Source organism: Vicugna pacos, chromosome 10 (genome assembly GCF_048564905.1).
Source record: "Vicugna pacos chromosome 10, VicPac4, whole genome shotgun sequence".
Taxonomy (NCBI): Eukaryota; Metazoa; Chordata; class Mammalia; order Artiodactyla; family Camelidae; genus Vicugna; species Vicugna pacos.
Window position 1 is genome coordinate 59899903 of NC_132996.1, and position 24616 is coordinate 59924518.

Genomic DNA, 24616 nt, shown 5'->3' on the forward strand with positions numbered 1-24616 from the left:
ATTTCAACAGAATGTAAGCTCCACGTGGGCAAGGACTTATTTTGTTCACAACTAAACTCTGCATCTAGAAGGATGCAGCTAAGTAACTGTCCTGGTTCTCCTCACATGATGTGTAAAGTGATGGACCAAAGACTGGCTAGTGGCTCAGAGAAAATAACCATCTGGGGCCAGACCTGGGTTCTGACTCTCCTGCTCTAATGTTGGGAAGAAAGTACAAGCAGCACTCCTCTCCTCCACTGTCAAGCGAGCTCATCAGCTGAGGTTTGTTATTTCTGGCAAAACTAGACTGCTATTCTCTAATACAGATTTTAAATAGAGAAGAAGTGAATGAAGATCTTTAAATAAAGGGTTAAGTGAAATCGTTAAGGGCCAGGTTGATTTTCACATTCTTGCTTATGAGTTTAATCAACCTCACTACACATATTCTCTAAAGAATCCAAACCTGAAGGTTACTTGCTTAACATATTTGAACATTAAGATATTTACAAAATGGATTTTTAAAACCTTTAAGTCAATACAATATGTATACTTGGGAAAATTTTAAGTATTTTTTTAGGCAATGAAAACAGAATATAAAGGCCAATTTTGGGGGGGAAAGTCTGCTATACTTTATACTTTTCTAGCACTTTGTCTTTGAGCAGTTAAATATTAAAAAGAAAAGATGCACAGTCCAAAGTCTTTCCAGAAACCATCTGCAGAATACTAAAAATGCAAATTAATAAAAATATCAAACTCTTATAAAAATAACTTTCAAATCCTATTTCTCAAGTACAAAAGGCAGAGTAATTGAATGGATACAGTTTAGGAGAAGGGGAGGTAACAGCAGTGGTGCTATGGATAATTCTGAGTGTCACATGTAGATTTTATTGCTTAGTGACTGCCAGAACATTTCGACATTTACAATTAAAGAAATATTTAGAGTTGCTTTCTGTCTCCCTCCCCAACACATTAATCAGCATTAATCAAACGTATTAACAAACTAGCTAAAGTGTAGCATCAGCAGCTAGAGAAAGGGACCAAGAACTTTTTCCAAAAACACAAAAACAAATCATCCCAGCTTAAATCAGGGGGAGGAGAGAAATCAGGAGTAAATAATACAACACAAATGTGATATCTGCCAAAAAATAAACTCTGAACAAAAACAGCACAGGAAACTAGATAATTACTGCACCAGGCACAAAAGGAAAGGGTGTTTTTCTCCTCTACAGCCATCCTTAGGAGATACAGGGTGCTCTCCTACCTACTGCCTAACCGGGTTAAACTAGATGCAAGAGACAAAGCCGGGAACCCACTCCCAGTGCTATGTACAACAGAAGGGAACAGTAGGGGAAAGAACAAGAAAGGCATGCAGGCTAGAGTACTCTGCAGCCATATGGCTAGAGCAAGGTGACGACCAATCAGAACCAGAATCAGGAAAGTGGGAGTCAGTGAGTCACGTTGCATTCACAACTGTTCCTCCCCCAGGGCCTGAAACAAAGCAGGGGGTGTCAGAACCCTTGCAAACTTACATTAGTCCTTGAGAAAAGGCGGAAAAAAGGAGAGAGCGAGCTGTGCAGACTGGACACGGGTCAGATCATATGAGCTGAATAATGTCTTATTTGAAAGAAGGCGCTGGCATCTTTCAGAGAGCCGCTCAAAAATGCTTTGCCCCGGCAATCCTTGCTGTGTTCATCAGAAGATTAGAAGAATACTAAGTGTGTAGTTGTCCGTGTCTATGAAATTTTTTTAAAACATCAACGTTCGGGGGAAGCACTAATGCCTTCTGTCAATTAAACATCTATTCACTGCATTTTGAAAACCAATGATCTAAAGTTCAGGGAGCTCTGCAGTGCAGGCGCTCCTTAGGTGAACAGAGGCTGTGCACACTCTTAAGGGTCGGCGAATAAAGGAGAGCTGCTGTGTGCAGCAGTTGGCTTTCCTAGGTTCCACAGTCCAGCCTGTCCTAGTTCAGTCTTGCAGCTCTGGCAAATACAACAGTCACATGAACTCCAGCAGGACCTCCATCTGGGCCAGTACCAATTCTGGGTAGCAGTGGGAGAACACAGCTATAATGCTGCATAAATCTTAGCTGCGTGGTATCAAGCTAGGGTCTTAAGTAGCCTCTCCTCTCCACATGGAGTGAGCCTATACTTTTACCACTATGTGTTTGAAACAAAGAAATCATGATTTCTACTGGTCACTAACGAAGGTCATACTCACATGAACAATTTGATACTTTCAATGTTATTCACATATAAAGGAGCCCTTTAAACATAACTAATTATCTTGGAACATTATCCTGAAGCTTTGAGAAAAAGGCTAAGTCTCACAAACTGGCCATTCATCACTCACTAACAGGTTAATAAGAGCTAAAAAAAAGCTAAAAAGAAGTGGTGGAATGAAAGAAATGAAAACGGAAAAGTTGGAAAAAATGAAGGGAGGGAGAAAAAGTTAAAAATTTATCATCTTATTATGTATCTCCTTAATACATTTTCAATAAACAATGAATCAATGTGCCAGGCATCCAGAATGGCCAGCACCACCCCCTTCAATCCATCTGTCAAGAACTGCTCCATAAACCCAGCATGTGATTTCAAGCCTCCGACTCCCCTGACATTCACATCACTAGGTTTCAGCAGGGCTTGTTCAGGCAGAAGGGTTCACAGGGCTTCTGACACTTGAAGTCACAGTTTCTGAGACAGGTAGTCACCGTGATCAATATTGTGACATTCAGCGATACTATAAACATGTTCACACGACAGCAAGACAAATCCCAAAGAAAAACAGAGAAGTTTATAGGTCCGATTCAACAGAAAATTGGGTTAATTTTTCTGCTATCTAAGTCAATCATTCCAAGTGCCATGGCCTTGGTCAATACAGAAGGGAGATGCAGAGATAGAAGGATAGGCCCCACTCCTTCAATAGAGCCACCAGTTTATTCCCATCAAATTTTCACACTAATTTTAGAGAGCTTCTCTCAAAACAAACTCCAGGCACAAGGCCCTACTCTCCACAGTTGGATGCTAGTGCCTCAAGTCTCTGTTTTTCTACACAGTCACTCAACTTTTTCTACTCAGCATGATCTGTTTTTGCATCAATTATGAGAGGGCTGCATCTACTCAGACATCTTCTTACACAGTATTGCCTTAAAAAGTCATCCTTTTTTCCTCCATGATCAAACACACAATCTGAAATATAACCTCCCCTCTTCATACCAGTAACTGAGACTTGTAACCTTTCACAAATCCAGAAAGTCAAGAGCAAATCTTACCTATCTTCCTATCTAAAATGCAGTGAAAAATCTTTCCAGGTCTTCAGACTCATCAATTGCTCAAATGAAACTAGGGAATACTAAATTTTTTGTGTGCAGAAAAACTAACAAGGAGGAATTTGTATTTATTAGTGAAGTTAGAATTTACTCAAAGAGAGGGGGGAAAAAAACGTTTCTACTGTCCAACTGAAAGTTAACCAACTGCATTTATAAGTAACACCGACATTCATCAACCCTGAAGATGCAGGAAAGAGAAAGGATGACAGTCTTCAGAATGCTACCACATAATTATTCTCTAAGGAACAGGGTATGTTACTGGCATCACTTTAACGACAAGATTACAATCCAGAGTAAAAGGTATTTGCTGCTTAAAGGCAACAGAAAATTAAGTGAAGATTCCACCATTTCATGAACAAAAACATAGAGGAAAAAGAGCAATAAAATCAAAATAAGCTCCTTCTTGATACAGTAAGTGAAACTCAATGGAAGGGTATGTACTGAAGTTATTAGAGGAAATGTTCAGTGAAACACAGGACAGAACTCTGACAGGGGAGGAGGAATACTGGTGTCAGTATCTACAAAAATCTACTTAGCTAAAAATAATTACATTTCATTTATTTTATAAGACACTAGAAAGTTTTCCCCCAAACTCTCAAATATTCAATTTCAGGTTTAGAATTAGACAAATAGCTTCTAACTCTTTAAAACCTTTCTAAGAAGGAATATATTCTTGGAAAACACCACCTGTTTTCCATCTACAACCTCATCTTACACAGTGAACTGTATATGTTGTTTAATAAAGAGGATTTGTTGGGTTTTGGAGGGTTGGAAACAGAGATATTTTATAGTTCTGCAAGGTGTCATGGAATTTGTACAGTACCATTTAGATGAATTAAGGAACAGTAGCAGTTGAAATTATCAATCTTTCTTTTTTCTTTTTTTTGGTAAAGTTCAAATTCTCTACATGGCTGCTTAACAGATGGTGAATGTATATGTCATGATACTGATTAGATTTTGGCTTTTTTAATTAGAAAATATTCTTTGGGGTTTACTCGTCCTTCAAAACACACACACACACACACACACACACACACACACACACGCTGGTATTTACATCAGCAGGTTTTACATCCCATTCTCCACAGGAGATTAGACCTTTTATTCGTATCAGTGGGACGTATATCCCATTTCTACTGGGGATTAGACCCTTTATTTGATAGCCTGATTGAAATGCAGTTTACTTTTTTCTTATTAAGTTCATTCACGCTCTAATAGGTAAAATAGGTAAACTCAACCCCACCTTTCCCCAACTGTTTATACATAACTATAAAAGACTGCTAAGAGTGCTATAGTCAAACTCTGTCTAAATCTAGGGACCCTTCTAAGAACTTGGGGACTGCCTTTAATTTCCATAAACAAGAAAGAGTGTAGATATTGTACTCAAGAGAGATGTGGTCCCTGGAGAACTGCAGCGCTTCAATATGTAACATACCCAGAGGCTAGGGCAAATGATACCAACACAGAGATAGACTAAGAAAGAGCACTGCATGCTGGGAATGGTAGTTATAATATATTTCTCTATAATAAAAGACAACGGAAGCCAAAAGCAGAACCCAGTTAGTTTGCATTTAAGTTCTTTGTTTCTTTGAAGTACTAAGCTACACTGTCCTGCTTGCTTCAGAAAAATGTTAAGGATCAAATAAATTAATTGTGGGGAGTGCTTAGGAAACTGTCAAAGGCAATATGAAAATCAGAGATGATAACCAGTGAATAATACAATTTCTCCAGTGCAGATTTTTAACTCAGAGCAACAGCTAATCAAATGTGACTTTTATTTCCAATGTCAATTATTTTTCAATTGCTTTATTTTTAACATCTAGTCAAACATTTCTACATTTGTTCAAACTATGTTATTTTTTCTACTGAGTCACTCAAAAAAGTACAGGATTAAGAAAAAGAATGCTACCTGTTGCTTTTTTTTTTTAATCTCAGAAATCAAATACATCAGGGACTATTTCCCTGTGTAGAAATCTAGGAATGGCCCAGATTTCTTCTATACGTCTATTGGCAGTTCAGGGCCACATTCTGAATGCATAAAATCGATGTCCAACTTAAATGTAACCTGACCCAGCAAAGACCCTAGATACAGTAATGTGAACAGCAAGAAAAAAACGTAAGAATCATTTATAATCTGCACAACTTAGCTGCTTGCTAATATAAAAAAGTGCCTGAATCATTGTGTTTATACCACAATGAGATATGACACAGAGGCTATTAATTTGTAAATTAAGCTCCAGTTCAGGAAAATGCATGGCCCTCTGTAACTATCTGTTACAGACCTGCACATGCCACCAGCTTGTCATTCATCATTCTATGGCTCTACTCCACAACTTAAAAGGCAGCCTTGCCTGGTAATGTCAGAGTTGTCCCATACACTATAGAAATTCTCACTGCTCTGCCCTGAAGCTGCTGTGGCTTTCCTCACAAACGAAATATGGTTGGAAATCGCTGCACAGTAGCTGTCCCTGACAAGTTGGATATGAAAATACAATTTAAGCACAATAATGATCCTAAAATGGGGGGAGGAAAGAAGAACAAAACCAAAAACCTCTATTATTTTACCAAATACTGCTCAGATAAAAGAGATTGTTTTGCCTACTCTAAGCCCTGGGTACAATTTGAGATAATGTAGAATGCTCTCTTATCACAGAAACATAAGACAGAATCAGATTCTGGAAGAGGTAAATATAATAGATTATTTAACCAAATTCTACGCAGAATACATGTACTAAGTTGTGGATCAAAGATTTCCAAAGTGGAGGATATCTTTTAATAAGCCTCAATTCTGCAGTTGTTTCTTAAGAGAGAAAAAGACAGAAAACGGTATTAGAACAAGATACTGTGTCAGGCAGGATACACCAGGTAGAAAATATTTTGATGAAATGTAATATTTTCCTTACATTTAGACAAAAATAAATCTTGTAAATCACTAAACACTGGTATTTTGAGTTGGTAACTATTTTAACAAAACTACATACTGAACAACACTCTTGATGTAAAAAACGACAATTTTTATCATCTATCAATAATAGCATAAGCACATAGATTAAGATTCCAAAGCTACTGAATAAGTATCTCTTAATTTCAAAAAGTATTCACTATTTCAGTAGTCTAGTTTATCACCAAGTATTTGTTACAATCGTTTAAAGAAAAAAATGAAGTGTTATAAATTTACTTTCTGACGTGACTACACATAAAACACCACAGAGGAAGTAAATCCATCACCAACACAGGCTGCCAAGATGAGGGATAGTTAACTTTAAGGGACTGGATCTTCCAAGACACATCAAAGGATGATTTGCTCTGTTCTCTCTGTATTTAGTCTGAGTTTTCTGCATCAGAAACAGAAGAAATCTGAACTCATCTTTCAGAATTTCAGAGTAGGTTTGATTTTTTTGTTTGTTTTAAATTGTCAGTACTAGAAATTTTATTATAGAGAGATTCAGCAATCTAGAAAAAACCATGAATAATCTCTTAATGAATAATGAATTTTTCAGACTATGAAAATCACTAAATCCAATCCACAAATCTCTATATGAATATTTAAAGTCTTCACACACACACACAGACACACACACACTCTCTCTCTCTCTACTTTTAAAGATGGAGTGGCCACAGTGAAAACGATCTGCTATTTTTAATCTTCTTTTAGCATACTTCTTAGTACTGAAAGTGTAACTCACGCTTTCACTATACTGTTCTCCAGTTTCCACATCTAACAGAATTACTGAGGTGCAGGGTCGAAAAAGAAGAGGACATTGTACTGAACATAAGATATATCCCCTGTTTTTTTTTCAATAGACTCAATTTTTTAAAAGCAATTTTAAGTTCATACTAAAACTGAGTACAGAGAATTTCGCTGCTCCCCCACCCATAGCCTCCTATCAATAGTCCCATTGGAATGGTACATTTGTTAAAACTGATGAACCTATACTGACACACCATTATCACCCAAAATTCATAGTTTACACTAGGGTTCTCTCTTCATGTTGTATATGCTATAGGTTTTGACAAAAGTATAATGATATGTATCCACGACTGTACCACGTGGAATAGTTTCATTGCCTAAAATTCCTCTGCGCTCTGTCTGTCTCTCCCTCCCACAATCCCTGGCATCCACTGATCATTTTACTGTCTTTATAATTTTGCCCTTCTCATAATGTCACATGTTGTCGGAATCATACACTAGGCAGCCTTTTCAGACCAGCTTCTTTCACTTTGTAATTCACATTAGTTCTTTCTTGTCTTTTCATGGCCTTGATAGCTCATTCTTCTTACCCCTGAATAATATACCACGGTCTAAATATACCACAGTAGTCTCTTGGGTTTTTTGTTGTTAGTATAGTTTTTATTTTTGATTTATGATTTAATTTTGTTCAAGTTCTTAGGTTACGTAAATAAAATCATGAACTTTAAACTGCACATAAAACTGTAAACTGTATTTAAAAATCTTTGTCCTGCTTTAAGCTGCTTTTACTGAATCTGAAAATTCCTATTTTTCTTCAACTCTGAGAGGTTTTATTCTACTTTCCCCTTATTATCATCTGATCTACTCTCTCTTTTCCCTCCTTCTGTAACTTCTATTAGATAGATACTGGGCCTTAAGGATCTCACCTCCATGGCTTTCAAATGTTCTCACAAACTTTCCATCTCCTTGTAGTAGTCTCTTGATTTTTACATACAGTCTAATGTGGCAGCTGATGAACTGTTCTATAGTGATTACAATAAAAACAACAGCATTAATATCACGTAGGTATTACCTGCCAGGTTGGATGGACACTGGGGCTCTGAGCATCTAAGTGATTTGACGTAGGTCCCAAGTTAGGGGCAAGGGCAGACTTGATGATTCTAGTTCCTGATCTCTAATTTCTTCTCTCTCTCCTCCCCTCATTATTTCACCTGCTGGTAAGGACTTGAAGCCCTCACATCTATATATTATATAATATAACAAGTCACAAAAACACCTAGTAAAAAAAAGTTTTAAAAAATATGTATTCCCCCCTACCCTTAATTCTGCTTTTAGGAAAAATAAGTAGAGAGGCAGTACAGTGCAGGAGAAGTAATACAAAAGGTCAAGAATCCGAGTTCTGGTCCCATATCTGTCACTAGGCTAGGTTTGTGACCTTGGGTAAGTTATTTACCTGATCCTGCCCTCAGCTTCTTTCTCCACTCAGTCTTCAATATTCTCCACTGTTTAAAATGGCAAGAATACAATCTCCTGATGTTTAGTTTCCACAGCACACTGAAAACTTATAATGCTCACTCTGAGGATCTTAACATACTACAAAGAAGCTAAATCATTAAAGAACAGTGTCATTCAGGGATTAAAAATTCACATGAACAGGGTCACACAGGTAACACAAGTGAACGAAGCAGGTCAGCTATGAGATAACAGGGAGTGATGGGGCTTAACTCATGGAGAGGGAATGCCCTGTATAAAGGCACTAATGTAAAAATTGCTTTTAACACTGTTAAAATATCTTTGCTACTTAGATTAAGCCCATGGGCTACCAGTTTTCAACTTCTAGATGGTAATTATATTCACTGAACTGTATTTACTAGGAGAGGAAGCAGTCATTACTTTACTTAGGAAAATTTTCAACAATAAGAGGTGAGTCAAAAAGGATTTCAGATAACCTGAAAATTCAAATGGCTTTTGTTAAAATCTTAGCATCATTAAAGGGTTGGGTGTGACTTTGGTGGAAAGAAGCAAAGACATAAAAATGGGTCATCTATGGGAACTGAGAAGAATATGGTGAGATAAAATATCTTAAGACAGAAGAGAGACAGACAACAATACACAAAATATTAAAAAATAAAAAAATTAGTAATAATGATCCATAATTGTGCCAATTTTATCCAAATAGCTTAAAGTACCTTACAGCCAATTTAACCTCCTCTCCATCATGTAATACTGATGTAAGAATGAACTGGAATCAGTTTCTCTACCACTGAGTTGTAGCTGTCTCTAGGGCAGAAGGAAGCAGCTGTTTAAACGGCCACATTGTAGGGGTCAGAAAAACGAAAACTACCTTGCTGAAGCTGTCCAGAGAATTACAATAAGCAAAATGTAATCATCAGACTTGGAATCCAATCAGAACACTGGAAACATCTTCTTCACCTAGCTGGTTCTCATTTCTGAGTACTCAGATTTTTCAAAATCATTTTATTTACATGATTAAAGAAAAAGGAATTTATGTTATAAGCATATGGACTACCTAGTAATTTTTCAAGAATCCTACTTTCTCGGTGAACCCTAAATGAAAAATGATGGAACCATTTTCCACAAATATTTCCCTAATGGTGTGATTTTTTTTTAACTTAAGTAATCATATGTTTACACAGCACTTTACATTTGTAAATTTTTACACTCTCTTATCAAATAAGATTCTCACAGCCATGTGGGGGTGGATTAGGGCAACTGTCATTGATTCAGACAGGTAAACTGAAGTGACTGATACATACCAACCAAAAGTGACACAGTTATCTAATAGTAAAAAGGGCACCAGAATACGGAATTCCTGTCCTCAGGAAAACTAGTGTGAATGAAGCTCTGTTCACTGAAGAAAAAGCTGGAGCCTGGAGTACCTGAGCCAGGACTTCTGGGGCTGACAGGAGGTTGGGTGATACCCAAGTGGACTGACTAAATGTGGAGTATACTGGTGTGGGGAGCTGGGCCAAGGGGGAAGATGTCCTTTGCTGGACATCAATCTCTAGACACAGTAAATTGCCAGAACAAAGACAGGCTGTCAAAAGCCAAGGAAGAAGAATAACCTGTACAATCAACCGAAAGGGCCAAGCAGGAGAGGAGCCGGAGGATGCGATTGCGGTGGAAAATGGGACAGCCGGAGGCAAGGCATGGACAGCTCAAGAGATGGGTCTGGAGCAAATCACACCAACAGTGACCATTTCAAGGCCAAATTTCCTATAAGCTCTGAGCACTACAAGGGCTGGGAATTTTCTTAAAGGGACTGGGCAGTGCTGGATAACTTGTTCCAAAATGCCAGAGAGACAGGCTGGAGACAACCCAGCAAGAATGACATACTTCCTCATCTATGGAGTATGATGGACAATTTTAAGATTCTGTTGCTAACCTTCCACCTCAAGCCAAAAACTTCACTTCTGGAACAACAACTTTAATTTAATAAATGCAATGCATGCTGGCAACAATTAGATTGGTAAAATACCACATTCTAGTGGGTCTTTAAGGGAGTAAATCACAGCAAACTTCACATACCAGCCACTAATATAAAGCTGGATTTAAAATTTTTATTCAGGAACAGATTTATCTTACTGCCATAAAAACTATATAGCTATTTTGCTTTTAAAATAGAGCATGATGATCAAAACCTATATGCAAAGGGGCTGGGAAAATAACATTATAAACCACACAGAGAGGTTTTAAAATCAGCTTCCCTGCTTTCAGAGCCACTACTAGAAATCCTGGCTGCCCCACCCCTGCCCGCCACACAAGACCAGGGCTCAGTCAGTAAGACTGCTGTGCAAGTGACACAGCCATCACTTCTGCTTAGTCTCCACAGGCCTAATGTATGTGTTGCTGAATTGACTTATCTCAGTAGGCAGCGCGACAGCCTCGCCAAGAGTGGTTATGTTTTAGGCTCGGTAAGAACAAGATGTCAGGGGTTTTGTTGTTGTTGCATCACTCTGCAACACCTTATTCCAACTCTGTGCTGAGCTGGCAAAAGCACTCAATCAACCCAGCTCCACAATCCAGCTCCGCTTACCCTTCAGATGTTCCAGTAGCAGGACGAATTTGCGACATTCACTGGCAACACGATATACTAGTACCGCAGATTTGTCTAGTCATCACACCCTTCGAATGTCTCCTTGGTCCTTGTCTGTCCTTGTAGCTCCCAGTTGCAATTTTCCTTACTAAGTATTTCTTGCAATATTTTCAACCAAAGGACCTAAGGATCTAACTCTATCTTGAGCCCACAGAAGTGTGTGTAATAATCCCTGCTATATGTAGATCCTGGGAGACAGACCTGTCAGGTGGTACTTGGGCTTTGGGCTTACTACAGTCTACTCTGCTTAGATGCTGAGAATGAGAAGAGACGGTTGTTTCCATCCCCCTTAAAAGAACCCAGCTGATTTAAGGATAGCTTAAGCAAGGATGTTTGTCGTCTGATGGATATAGTGGAATGGACCTACTCGTGTGCAGGCTGTCAGCCTTGCCACTAATCAGAGGGGAGAAAGCATCTTTAGGAAAAGAAAATTGAACAAATTGAGTGGAAAAGAAGAAGTGACACGAAAATACAATGTTTAACAAGCAGCTTTTCTTGGTGGTTGAAGGTGCTCCTTTCCTAACTGAGACTCCTTGTAACAGGAAGGAATCATTCCTACACAGGGGTGCATACCTATACTTCACGGGGTATTTGTTTGTGTGACAGTTATACTGCCATAATTTTAGATGGTTAAACCTCTGCTCTAGGGTTTATAAAAGATCAGAGCACTTGTCACTCTTGGTGCAGATAGAGTGAGATAGAGTGGTTGAGCAGTTCATTTTTCTTTATAATTACACTCCATTAACCTTCCACATGAGAGCTCCCCTGTGCTTTCATACCAGCAGCACCAACTGGCAGCATTTGATAAGGCTCTACAGAGTCTGCAAGACCAGCACATGCAACAAAAGGAGCACTTTAATACTGCAGACTTAAGCAGAAGCTGAATGCAGTTCTGCGGCTCCTCTCCTTATTGGCACACATATTCAGCTCAATTATACATGTGTTGACAAAAACAAACTGACAACGTAAAGCTTGGAAACCGGCAAACAGATGATGGGAGCTTATTTAAACCAAAATGATTCCAAATCTTCTGATCATCTTTACAGTATTAAAATCCCAAATTTATTACTGTTTTTCTAACCTTTGATAATGTGGCATCCTATAAAAAATGTATTCAATATACTAAAGCTTATTCCAGGTTGATCCATATTATAATTAGATCACATTGGTGTCTACAAGCTGCATGTTGTGAAGGTAATTTACTCACTTAAGTATTTCTCCTTCTGTATCTCTCAGTAACTCATTAAAAAAATTGGTTAAGAACTAGCACTAAGTCCATCTCTATCCTTCTCGACAGTGGCCACGCCACATAAGTGATTTCCCTTTTAAGAGAGAGACAGACAGAGACCTATCCCATTAATAATGCATTCTGCTATCTTTAATGCAGTGCCCAAAACACTACTTTTCATATGCATAAAGGTAGATTAGTGCCTTCCCTATCCTGAGCAAAGGCTAGGCATTACATGCTTGAGTAGATAAAATGGAAGCCAGCTTGAGAAGTAGGTGCTGGCACAATTCATCTTGAACAGGATCCCAATTACTGGCGAAACAAACGGTAGCCAAATTAAACCTCTGTCCTAACCAATGGCATCCACAGCCCTGACAACATCTCAGAATAAGTTTTCCACTATGGTAGTTTGTATTTCTGGATACATCCCCAAGCACAGCGATCTAAGGAAGGTTAACAGGTATCCTGATATTACTAGTCCGTACTAACTCATGTTCTTTGGCAAATGAATGCACTGAGGACGTTGGTCTATGGTAAGTGTAATCTGACAACCAGAAAATTAAAATACAGGAACTTGGTGGTACAGCATTTTCTTCATCAAATGTTATATTTAAAATACTTTTCTAGAGATATAAAACTATAGCAAAACCTTACTTTCAAAAATTAATGAGATGCTTAGTATCTCTGAAAGTATTTGGCAGAGAAATGATTGTTTGCACTTATATTTTGAAGATGGATGATTAGATCTGGGAATTCCACTACACTCTTCTTTTTTTCTATGCTTTACATATGAAACTGAAGGATTTTTCCATTAATATTTCTCTTTTGCTTAATATCATTACAAACTTACATTACTGTATGTCTGTAAGACACTTACCACCACGATATCCTTTTAAAAAACACTTTTCTTAACCCAAATATCAGATTTGTGCCTGCAACTAAGTAGTTCATAATTCTTTACAACTCAGTATCAAAGACATAATTTTAAGATTTTCTTGCTGCATGTTACATGCAGAAGCCTTCAGTATAATGATGTTGAATGACCATATGCCAAGAGATAAAGCCAGCCCATGCCTATAGGAAGCAGTTCCTGAAAATGTTAGGTTTTCAATATCCAGATCTAGTGACAGTCAGATTTCTCTTCTGCCTAATAATGCATATTTTTCATTTCCTAATGAGTAAAATTTCTTTTACTAAGTACTTGTTTTTCAGTTTTAAGAGTGACAGACAAATTAAAATTCCACTCTCTACAACCACGTTAAGACTCAGGCAAAAGCCAATCTACCTGCTCGGGATCTGTCGCTCTGACTCATTGCTGGGCCATCTGTTTATGTGTGCTGCTTGTCTCATGGAGCAAATCAACCTGCTGCTGGGCAGACCTGCCTCATGCTGCAAACTCATTCTGCAATTTCAGCCTCCCTCACCAGCAATAGGTCCTCTTATCGGAATCTAAAACTACCACTTCAGTCAACTAGTCAGACCTTATTCTACTGCTCTTGTACAAAAAAAAATGATACACCACAGGCCCACGTGCAAACAGGTCATCTCTGAACACTGGGCTCGTTAGGGAGGTGGCAGCACATTTTTGCTCCTATCAAAACACTTTAGTACCATCAGCAGCAATCAGCCTGCTACCCAGGAATATACATGCACTACTGTGGAGAGAGGCTAAAAAGATTACTGAATCCCAGAGGACAAGAGCATGAACTGCAAATACAAACCATTCTGGTCTTCTTTGTTTTAAAGATTGGCAACTTATTCAGAGATAGGTTTCCATCTGTGTGATTAGCACACAAATTTACAGCAGCATTAGAAAAGGTTCTCAGAACATGCTTTGAATCATCCACAACTATCAATTTGCATGCTGTTTTGCATGCACTTTGCTAATCACTCTTTCATCTTAAATTTAAAATGATGTTAGGGCTATGATTAGGGTGGTGGGCAGTATAAGGTTTGAAGGCAATAATTTATTGAATATACCTATAGAATATATAGTATGGTATTAGATTCTGTGGTATAATATTTAAAAAGTTAAATCCCTTAAGAAGTTTATTTGGTTATTTTAGGAAATAGAAAATGTACATGTAAAAGAACTATAATATTTCTTATATATTATTAACAAGTAAAATTATTGGAAGACTTAAAAGACATGTAAACAGAGCAGAGAGAAAATGAAGCCAACAAATAGAAGACAAAGTCAAACCTGGGAGTGTACATTTTGAGCAACGATAAATTCAAGAGAATTTTTTTGAGACAAAAACAATTAAATATAGGCTATCTATAGCAATTAAATTTTTTTACTTTGGAGAAATGGAGTAAGGCAAGTTTAGATGCTAGTGATTAATTACAGGTCCCTGAATATGTAAACAAATATGCACCCAGTGAAAACACATGCACATACTTCTATTCTCAAACGTAAAGAATTTGAAAAGACCTTTCCTTGAGAACAGAATGCAGGATTAATCTATATTGTTTCTAACAAATGCACCTGAAAATGCATGTCTATTTTTAGAAAGAAAATTTTTAAATTTATCTATAGAAGACCAAAAATTGTATAATTTAGAAAAAGCTGAAAGTTATTAGATTGGTAGTTAGGAGATGTAGAACTATGTTGATAATGTGTGGAAACCAGATTTGAAAGAACCAAATATTATGTTGCTTATTAGTGTAACTGGTGATGACAAAGCACAGGGATGAGAGGGACTGATACCTTCATGAGAATTTCTGTATCTTAATGGGTGAGAAATTCATCATGTTTCATTTTCTTCAAGGCCCTATGGTCTCCAATGCACACAAACATCTTAACTTTTCTCCTGAGGAAGAGTCCTAGCAGGGGTGAATAGAAGTGCTTGTTCTGTTTTTTCCGTGGTAAGGCAATGCCACAACTTTCTGCAAGGCTGGCAGCAATATGACTTTTATTAAACAACCAGCAATATTCTTAGGTTTTTTTTTCCTTTTTTAAACAGACTCTAATAAATGGAAATAATGATCTAGGAAAGATTCTAAGTTTTAAACTGACTGGAGAGTTGAGGCTAGTATGTTATAACCCTCTCAGCTGCTTGATACTTACAAAACAAAAACAAAAACAAAAACAAAAAAATAGTACCAATCAAATTTTAAATGAAGGCAGCAAACTTTAAAGAAGCAACATGTTTAGCATGAAGAAACTGCTACATCATTTCCCACCCTATACTATGAAAGTAAATCATTCACCTCTATACTATAGGCCAAGGAATATAGTGTTATTTGGAAACTATATTCTCTTACCTTTAGCTATAACAGCAGATAAACCCTACCTCTTAACTTACACTCTACTGAGAGTTGCAGGGTCTCTTTCATCGAGATATATTCATAATACTTCTGATCTGACTGCTGAAAATGGCTGTTAGTTGCGATGTAGGGCTAAAGACAAGAAAGTACACAATTACCAGAACTAGCTAACAGTCAAATTGTAGATTTTAAAGATTTTAATGTTTTCCTTTTGAAAAACAGCAGACTTAAAACTGACCGAGAACTCATCAAGTACAACTGTCTACGATTTTCATCTAACCTTTCTGGAACATTTCCATTAGGATATAAATTTACATGTCGGGTTTTTCATTATTTGTTTCATAGTCAGAGGCTGCTATTTGTGTCATTTTCTAAATTCAAAGCCTATGTTAAAATAAGAATTTAACACTCTAAACTTTAAGTAATGCCACATCAATAGCTCAACAAATCTTAACCATCAAACCCAAACGCCTTGCTAGCACAACAGAAATAACACACCAGAACTTATTAACTCAGCTGCTTTAAAAGCATAAACATCACAGAAGTCGGGTGTTGCTCTGATAGAGAAGCTAAAGGGAACGTGGAAGTGGAAAAACCATCAAGGTAAAGTCAAGGATTCTATGACAACCAGGGTGGGGAAATGGGGCAATGTTTTAGAATTAGGTTTTAGAATCAGGGCTCTACAATGCTTTAGAAAGGCTAATGATATGGCCATTGGAACTGCCGTATCAACAAACTTCTAATGAATTACTGCTGTGTACTTAACCAATGGGCTTGCAGGTTCTAATGAGATAAAACCACATTCACCTGACCTGAAAAATAAATAAGACGACTAATAATGAAAGCCACAGTTGTGAATAATCAGTGCTTCCGCCACGTGCCCCACAGCTTCAGCAGAACAGCTAATAACACAGGGAAGAAAACAAAAACACTGCTAGCTAACACTGCATTTTTGTTTAAGAAAAGAGCAGGAAGGGGATTAACTGCATTCTTTTTTTCCTCCTGATGCTTACATTTAAAAAAATTCCATTAGTACCTTGCAGGTTTTCAAGAGAAAAGCTGCACACATCAGAGTTAACTGGTACGATAGGCCATGGGAGAATAAAACCAGTAAGAAACCTTTCTGTTCCGCACTTTACAGGGCTGTCACTCGTACTAGAAAAACGTCACTTTGAAGCCCTGTTTGCATTCCATTTTTAACTAGAGGGAAGAGGATGGAGGTCTTTGGTTTCTATGACAACCCAGATGGGCCATAATACAAGATACTTACAAATGTTCAATTGCAGGGATGCCAAATCAAATTAAGGCAGAGTTAGCACTACTTCATAAAAACTAGATGGGGGAGAAAACAAAATACTTATGGCAAAATGATGCCATTTCTAGAAGTGGTTCTGAAAGATTTCATGAGGAAATACAAGAAAAAGAGTAGCTACTTTTAGTAAAAACAAATAAAATGGTAAAACTAATATATAAAAATAAAGCTCCAATTTATATGGGTAAATGCATTCATTAAATTTGACTACTCGAAAATTACTACCTCGCTTAATGTTAAAAAAAAATTCCTCTCAAATAACATGAATTTCATTAGTGATTTAAATCATTACAATCTGGCACACTGGCTGGGCTTTAATAGTGAGTTGAGCTCCTTTGAACAACTTTTTCCTTTGCTCCATCCTCAAGATTTGTTTCTATATTTTGCTTCCATAACTAGAGTACTTAGTCCTCAAAATAACTGTGGAATGGTTAATGTTTCAGAAAGGAACTGACTTGTAACTTGTACTTAGTATAACTTGTGAAATTTATTAACTTTCTAATAGAATGGAAGAGTAATCTACCATATCTCTTTCCATTTATAAATTATTATTTATTTGAGACTAATCCCCAGCAAACACTTCTAGCTTTTAAAAGCACTATTCTGAAAAAAGGAATTCACACGTAGCCCTCTTCATTTGAGGGAAAAAATGAAATGCTTTATATTCAAACCTAATATGGGACCTGATTTAGATCATGGATTTTATCAATGGGGAGACGGGGTATCACATCTTTAACATCATAATGAAGAACTATGGATCTTGCCCCCCAAAAGGCCATATGTGCTTAAATACACACACACACACACACACACACACACACACACATTGTGCACACATTTCAGGGAGCTTAGAGTCCTACCCTCACACTGAAGAGCCTCCAAGAGCTAGTTCACATCCTTATTCAGGTCCCTTCTTCCTCAAAGCCAAAATCCTATACTTGTAACAATGAAAGTCCCCAAAACCAAACAAAAAAACTTAATATTTTCAACATTAAGTAGACAGATGGTATCTTTTTACTTAAAACACAGGTCAAATTAAGTGAATTCAAATAAAACGCATTAGTTTAATAAATATGTATCTGCTGCAGAAATTTTACTAAAGTTTGACTACTACAGTGCCAACACTTCTGGATTTGCAGTATCAGGTGAATTTGTTTCTAGGCCTTTTTTCCGTCCCCAAATGGTATAAACCCACTTTGAATTACTTTGAGAGATTCTGACTGAGATAGGAGAGGTTGTAAAAACAGGACTAGAACAAGTTCCTTGGTAGAACCTTTTAAAAACTCAAGATGTTTCTTGTTTTGAAAAGAAAAATCTGTATTTGAAGAGTTCTATTTAAACAAAAATAACCTTGGAAACATTACACCTGTACTGTACAAGGAAAGAGCTTGGGCTGAATTCTAAAGGACTTTACAAATGAGGATGTTGGTTTTCCTTTCACCCCATCTACGTGACTGTGGTCATCACTCAGCCTCCCTTTAATATTAGTTTCTTCTGTTATCAAATGAGGATGATACCTGTCTATCCCCTACTCCCATTCAAAGAGAAAACAGAAAAAAAACACTTTCATACAATCAGAGTTAAAAAATATTCAGTATTCCTAGAACTAATAATGACACTAAATAATAAACTGACAGTTTAAAAATGCTGATGAACTTGCTTAAAAACACCATAAAGCTGCCCTGCTGCCCATTATTATGATGACATTTTCATAAAAGGCAGTGAGAAAAGGCTGGAATTCTCACTAGGATGAAGACTAGTACTAACAGAAGATCAAAAATAAGAATGTGTAACAGAAGTAAAGAAGGAAGTATAAGCATGGCTCAGCACACTATGGGGAGTATGATACTTAATTTGAGACGTACTGGAGAGGTCTTGCACGCAGGCTCATACAAGTGCCTTTAAAAGCTTCATTAGACTCCGTGGATATTTGCCCTTTATCAATCGCTTCTTATGCCAGGATCTCCTTTTTGAGTGTTGCAACCTAATATTCTTCACCCAGGCAACCACAGCCTGTTTTGGAAAAGTTCCCTATTTCAGAAGTCTGAATGCTATTTCCATTTGGAAATACATCTTTGTGAAAATATGTATCATCCTCAGAACTAAAATGCTTAGATATATTAAGTTTCAGCTGTAAGTGATATTTTTAGAAAAGTGGTAATTTCAGAATCTCTGCTTCAAAATTACAGAGTAGGGTTTTTTTTTATGGCGTCACAAAGTATAGAAAATTAAAAAGGTATACCAATAATTAAACTCCTTTCTTCTCTTTTCCTAATTCCATTTTACTTAAAAATATAAAAAAATTATTTTCCTTAAATTTTAAAAACCAACAAATCATTCATACTAGTAAGAAATTTAATCAGATATCTTCATAAGAACCAAACAACTTAATGAAAAAGCTCTTAACAACTGTCAATGTTCTCAGACGGTCTGACACCATGGACGGTGCTATTGTACAACAGAGTGAATCAATCTGAGATGCCTCGTACAGCACACACACACACACACAGACACACACACTAAGTGTTACTTTTGACTAAAGGAAAAGGATTTCATTTTTACCACATAAGAAGAAACCAATACATTATATGCCAATTACACTTTGATAAAAGTTATACAAATATCAAATCATTATGTCACGCATCTGAAATCATGTTATATGTCAATTATACCTCAATGGGAAGGAAAAAGAAGAAAGAAGAGACACTGGGGCATGGGGGCAGAGACAAGAAGGAAGTCCTTATTCTAAGACTGTATTGAAGCTATTTAAACCACGTAAGTAGCTTTTATGAACTAAAAAATGTGATCAGTGGCTAGCAGAACATCCTATATCTTTTTCTTCAACATAACAGTTTTAAAGAACTGTGCTCATTTGACCCCTTATCCAACAGAAACTCATTTTCCTTCACATTGGTTTGCACAGCACAGGAGTATTTATTTTGCTACAGTACTTAAGTTTTACTGCGGTGGATGAGTGCTATATCCTGCCAGGACTGGACAGCATTCCATTAAACTGCCTTCTCAAGACCAAGGGACTTAACACCCAAAGATCTGTTTGTAAAATAGAGTTAATGCCTCCCAAAAAGGCGATCTCCCCCTCTCACTACACTCATACACCTACATATACCCAAAATTAATTCCTCTTCTTTCTGGTGTCCATTCCCAAGAAGACACATAGCACTTAGATAAGCTCAAGTGCTATACAGCACTGTTTACTTTCCCCTCTATAGTAGTATTTCTGTCATCAGCAATTTCTCTGGATATAAAAAACAAGATTATGCAGTTATATTTTAATACATGCCTGTTATGACATCTATAAGTACAGATATGTGCATAAGATGTGATTAGAAAGAAATGAACTAACTTTCATAGGTCACCAAAAAAAAAAATCAGTCACAATATAGTTATGCTCTGTATATACTAAATTACCTTAGGCAGTTGCCATTTTTTGGTTATAGCTTTCTAAGATCCTAAGAAAAAGCAAAACCCTCATTTGAGATACATTTTGATTAATGGGCACTAAAATAGTCAGACTTGTCTGTTGTGATTTATAAAACACGTTATTTTGACTCTATTGGCAAAAGCCCTTGATTATTCTCAGCTTTTTATTATAACCAGTGAATAAAATTATCTGCAATCTTTTTACTAAGAAATCTGAACTGCCTTACATTGGAATAGTTAAATAAACATTAAGGGAACCATCACCACCAACCACTTACTCCCCATGAGCAATGAATAAAAGAATAATATTTGTAGTGCAATTAAGCCTCTATGGCTCAAGATGGATCAGCCCATCAATTCTGAAACAATTCTATTCTAGCTGTATGAATCTGGTTACAAAGAATAAATCACTTCTAATAACATGTGGAATGACTTTTTTGCATGTGAAATGTATTCATCATCACTTCTTTAAAAAACTTCATGTCAGAACTATTAAGAACAGAAGAAAATAAAACATATACGTAAAATGGCTTAATTATTTAGATCCTACAAACGACTGTGGAAAAGCACAATTTTTAAACTTTGAAATGGACTAATCGGTAATATAAAGTGGTCTTTGTAGATAATAAATAATTCAATTCACAAAAGAGAATTAAAGAATTGGGATGTTCATTTTATTTTACGTTTATGACTGAAGAACCAGAATAACCTACAAATGCACCATTGTTGATCTAGTCCTTACAAATAAGAACCAAATGATTTTAAAATTAAATCTGTTATAAACTGTATGCTGTAAGAAGTATCTGCCTCCCATTTTCCATTGTTTTCCAATGTTTCCAGAAGCCCAAATAAGAATTATGATAATAGAGCAATAAACTATGAGGAAGGAGTAAGTTCAGCTTATCTTTCAGCTGGATATACAATTAGGGCAAAGGCTAGGGTCCAAGCTAGAATTAACTAGCACCTAACAAAATACTGTAGCTTATTACAGTTTTCAGTTTGAATAAATCTGACCTCAGCCTTCAGATCTTCCTGGTATTTCTGAATAACCTCCACAAATCACTCTATATAAATAGCAAGAAGTCCAAGAGTGTACTGCTATACTCACCCACTAAAGATACCTCAAATCAGTTCGACTACACAGGAGTCTGTCTGCTTAAGTTAGAGGATGAAGTTATCACTTAATGAATTAACGCCATCTAGTGGGATCAGTGAGATTTCAGCTGAAATCTGGTTTATTCCAGGTTACTACAATCTATTTGATTGGTCAAATATCTTATTTTAAAATATACATTTATGTTAATAAGTGAACTATCTTGAATGCCTACTGTTAGAATGTGGTAAACTTGCCTACAATAAAAGTGGCACAGAAATATTTTAAAACCAGCCATTCTCTCTAAGAAGGGAATAAAAGTATTTCTGTTCTTTCCTTCAAAGGCACAAAATATAAATCAATACATACTAACAATATGTATTTTCAAAGATCTCAGAAAGAAAAGGCAAAGTCAAAAATCAAAGCAGCATTTGGTCAATAAGAAATTTTAAATAATAACAACTATTATTTATTTATTTAGTGCCTAGCATATACCAGGCACTTCACAAAGTTTTAATCTTTAAAGCTATCTTGCAGTGTAGTTCTACAGAAAATTCCCTGTTATAAAAACACCTAAATTACTGTAAAATGATTATGAATCAATAAAAAAATGTAAAAAAAAAACCTAAATTCAGTGACTAATCAAAAAAGTGATCTTTCTTCCCTCCAACCATGATGTGAATGTCCCATCTACCAACACTAGCTCACTGCACACCTACTGTATTCCTAGTAACATACCAAGTGATGATGAGGTTCTAACAGATTAAAAGTCCTGGCCTTTGAAGGAGCCCAGGCTCAGCTCGAATCCAAGATTCAGTGGTACTTTACAGAAGTTACTTACTACTACCTTTTATCATAGTTTTACTGTTAATTTCCTCACATTAAAAATAAACTGCTAGTATGAATATTAAATCCATCATGATTTTGATTCAGTTACATAATTTAACCCAAAACTTGTTAAAAAAAAAAGATGTGCACCCTTCACATAATCTAACAATAAAAATATTCTTTCTTTAATTTCCATAAATATGATTTATCGTTAACATTTGTAAGCCTTAGGATAATGTCAGACTCTCCCAGAAGGTACGGGATCTATCACAATAATCAGCGTTATTATGTTCTTTACGTTCCTAGTAGCATATCCATGTCTATGTCTTCTCTTGGCGCTTCTTGGGATTTCCATACTCCAGGTAAGTATAGAAAGGAACTTCAAGTAAAATGTGCTCATTGTTTTTTTACTCGCTGGTAGATGCAAATTAACACAGAGTGAAATTCAGAAAAGTAACCTACAAACTATTCCGTTTTCTAAGTGAGAATGTTAGCTTTAACATTTCAGCATCTTCTCTTATACTTTATATCTATTTACACACACACAATCCTAGTCCACCATGTCAAATATTAGACTAATAATATATACATTGGGTAATATATAATAACATCAGAACATAGTGTTCTGATAATTCAATTAAATTTTAGCAACTTTTGCAGGATCTTTAAGGGTATCAAAAATTTCCTCTCTGTGTGTGTGTGTGTGTGTGTGTGTGTGTATGTCCGTATCCTTATTAAAGAATATACAGAGCAGAGTTCCATACTACAAGGCATATCCAGGGCACTATCAACCATACATGGCCTGGGTTCTGAAAACAACAGCTAAATTTAATCAAACTCGTGTCTTCTTTTCCTGAAGGAGTCAGGAAATAAGTGGCATACATCTCATCTTGACCCAGTTTGCTTCACTAGATAAGTGCCAATGGCCTGAAAACCACTCTACGGGTCAAAAGTAGAAGATGGGGAAAGAATGTACCTTGACTGGCTGAGCTGTCAAATTTACCTGTATAACCGGCAAAGGAAGAGAAACAGGAAGATATGGTGGAAAGGGCTGGATTCAGAGTATGAAAATCTGATGCTGCTGGGTAAGTTACACCTCTCTGAGTTCCAACAGATTTATTTGTAAAATGAAAATAATAACAACAATAATAAAATTATGTTTATCTTACATAAATACATCTGAATAATAGAGTTTTGTTAGATATAAGTGAACAAATGTGAATGCAAACTGCAAAATGCTATTTTCAGCCTAATAATCTTGTCCACCCTATCCACTCTCATTCCACCACTGATCTGAACAGTATTCACCCTCCATCTTAATCAGATCCTTTTATAAGACCGGTCTCTTCCTCCCTGCACAGTGAACTTAACAAATCTGCCCCCGTTTTTAAGCTTTTGTTGATGGTATTCACTGGGCCTAATTTACTTTTCTTTCTTCCTTCTGCCTGTTTGTCCATCTACCCTTGAAGGTTCTGATAAGTCCTACCTCCTCTATAAAATTTCCCTTGACTCTACCTGACTCAGATGATCTGTGAAACCCTATTACATCAAGTGTCTGAATTATACAATTTAATATCTAAACATGTAACAACAGCAGCTGAGAACACTTATACAGTACTTACCTATATGGCAGGCCATTCTAAGCATATTAACTATGTATTATGTAATTTAATCTTCAAAACAATCCTATGAGATAGGTACTAGTAGTATCCCATTTTACAGATGGAGAGACTGAAGCACAGAAAAGTTAAGCAACTTTCCAAGGGTCTAAAGGTAGAAAGTGGCAGAGCCAGAGCAGGATTCTAACTCGGGCAGTCTGGTTCCAGAGCCATACATACAGTACGGAGTCTGCTTGTTAAATGTTTTATGCACACTCTTTTGTCTTTTGACCCAGAAAGTATGATCCCTAAGGATAAGGGCATCTCATTTAGAGTAGCTCTTCCACAACCTTGCATTTTTCTAAGCTATACAATAGGCGCTCAGTGTTTCCCTGAAAGTAGAGATGGGCCATCAGTCACTTTATATTCTAGGGAAGAAAGTTCAACTTTACAATGAGTCATTCCAAACTTCAATGTTTTTATTAAATATCCTAATTTGTTAAGCTTCTAATAAAAGGTTATTTCTCCTTCGAGCCCAGAATAAAAAAATTTAGGGATGTCTAAGGAACATTCATTTAGTCACTTAACAATAAGTTACTTCCAAAAAATGGTGGAAAAGATACCTAATTTGAATCAGTTGTAGGAATAAGGATAATCTTCCGAAGATAAAAACTAAAGCTCTCTCCTGATTCATACCCATAAAGCAGTCTCTTGAGCATTTGAAAGGAAAA

At 36.5% G+C, this 24616-nt stretch overlaps 1 protein-coding gene across 14 annotated transcripts in view; it reads right to left on the bottom strand.

The window, feature by feature from the left end:
* Nucleotides 1–24616, bottom strand: part of PHF21A (PHD finger protein 21A) — a 170914-nt gene that overhangs the window by 48309 nt on the left and 97989 nt on the right. The window lies entirely within an intron of this gene.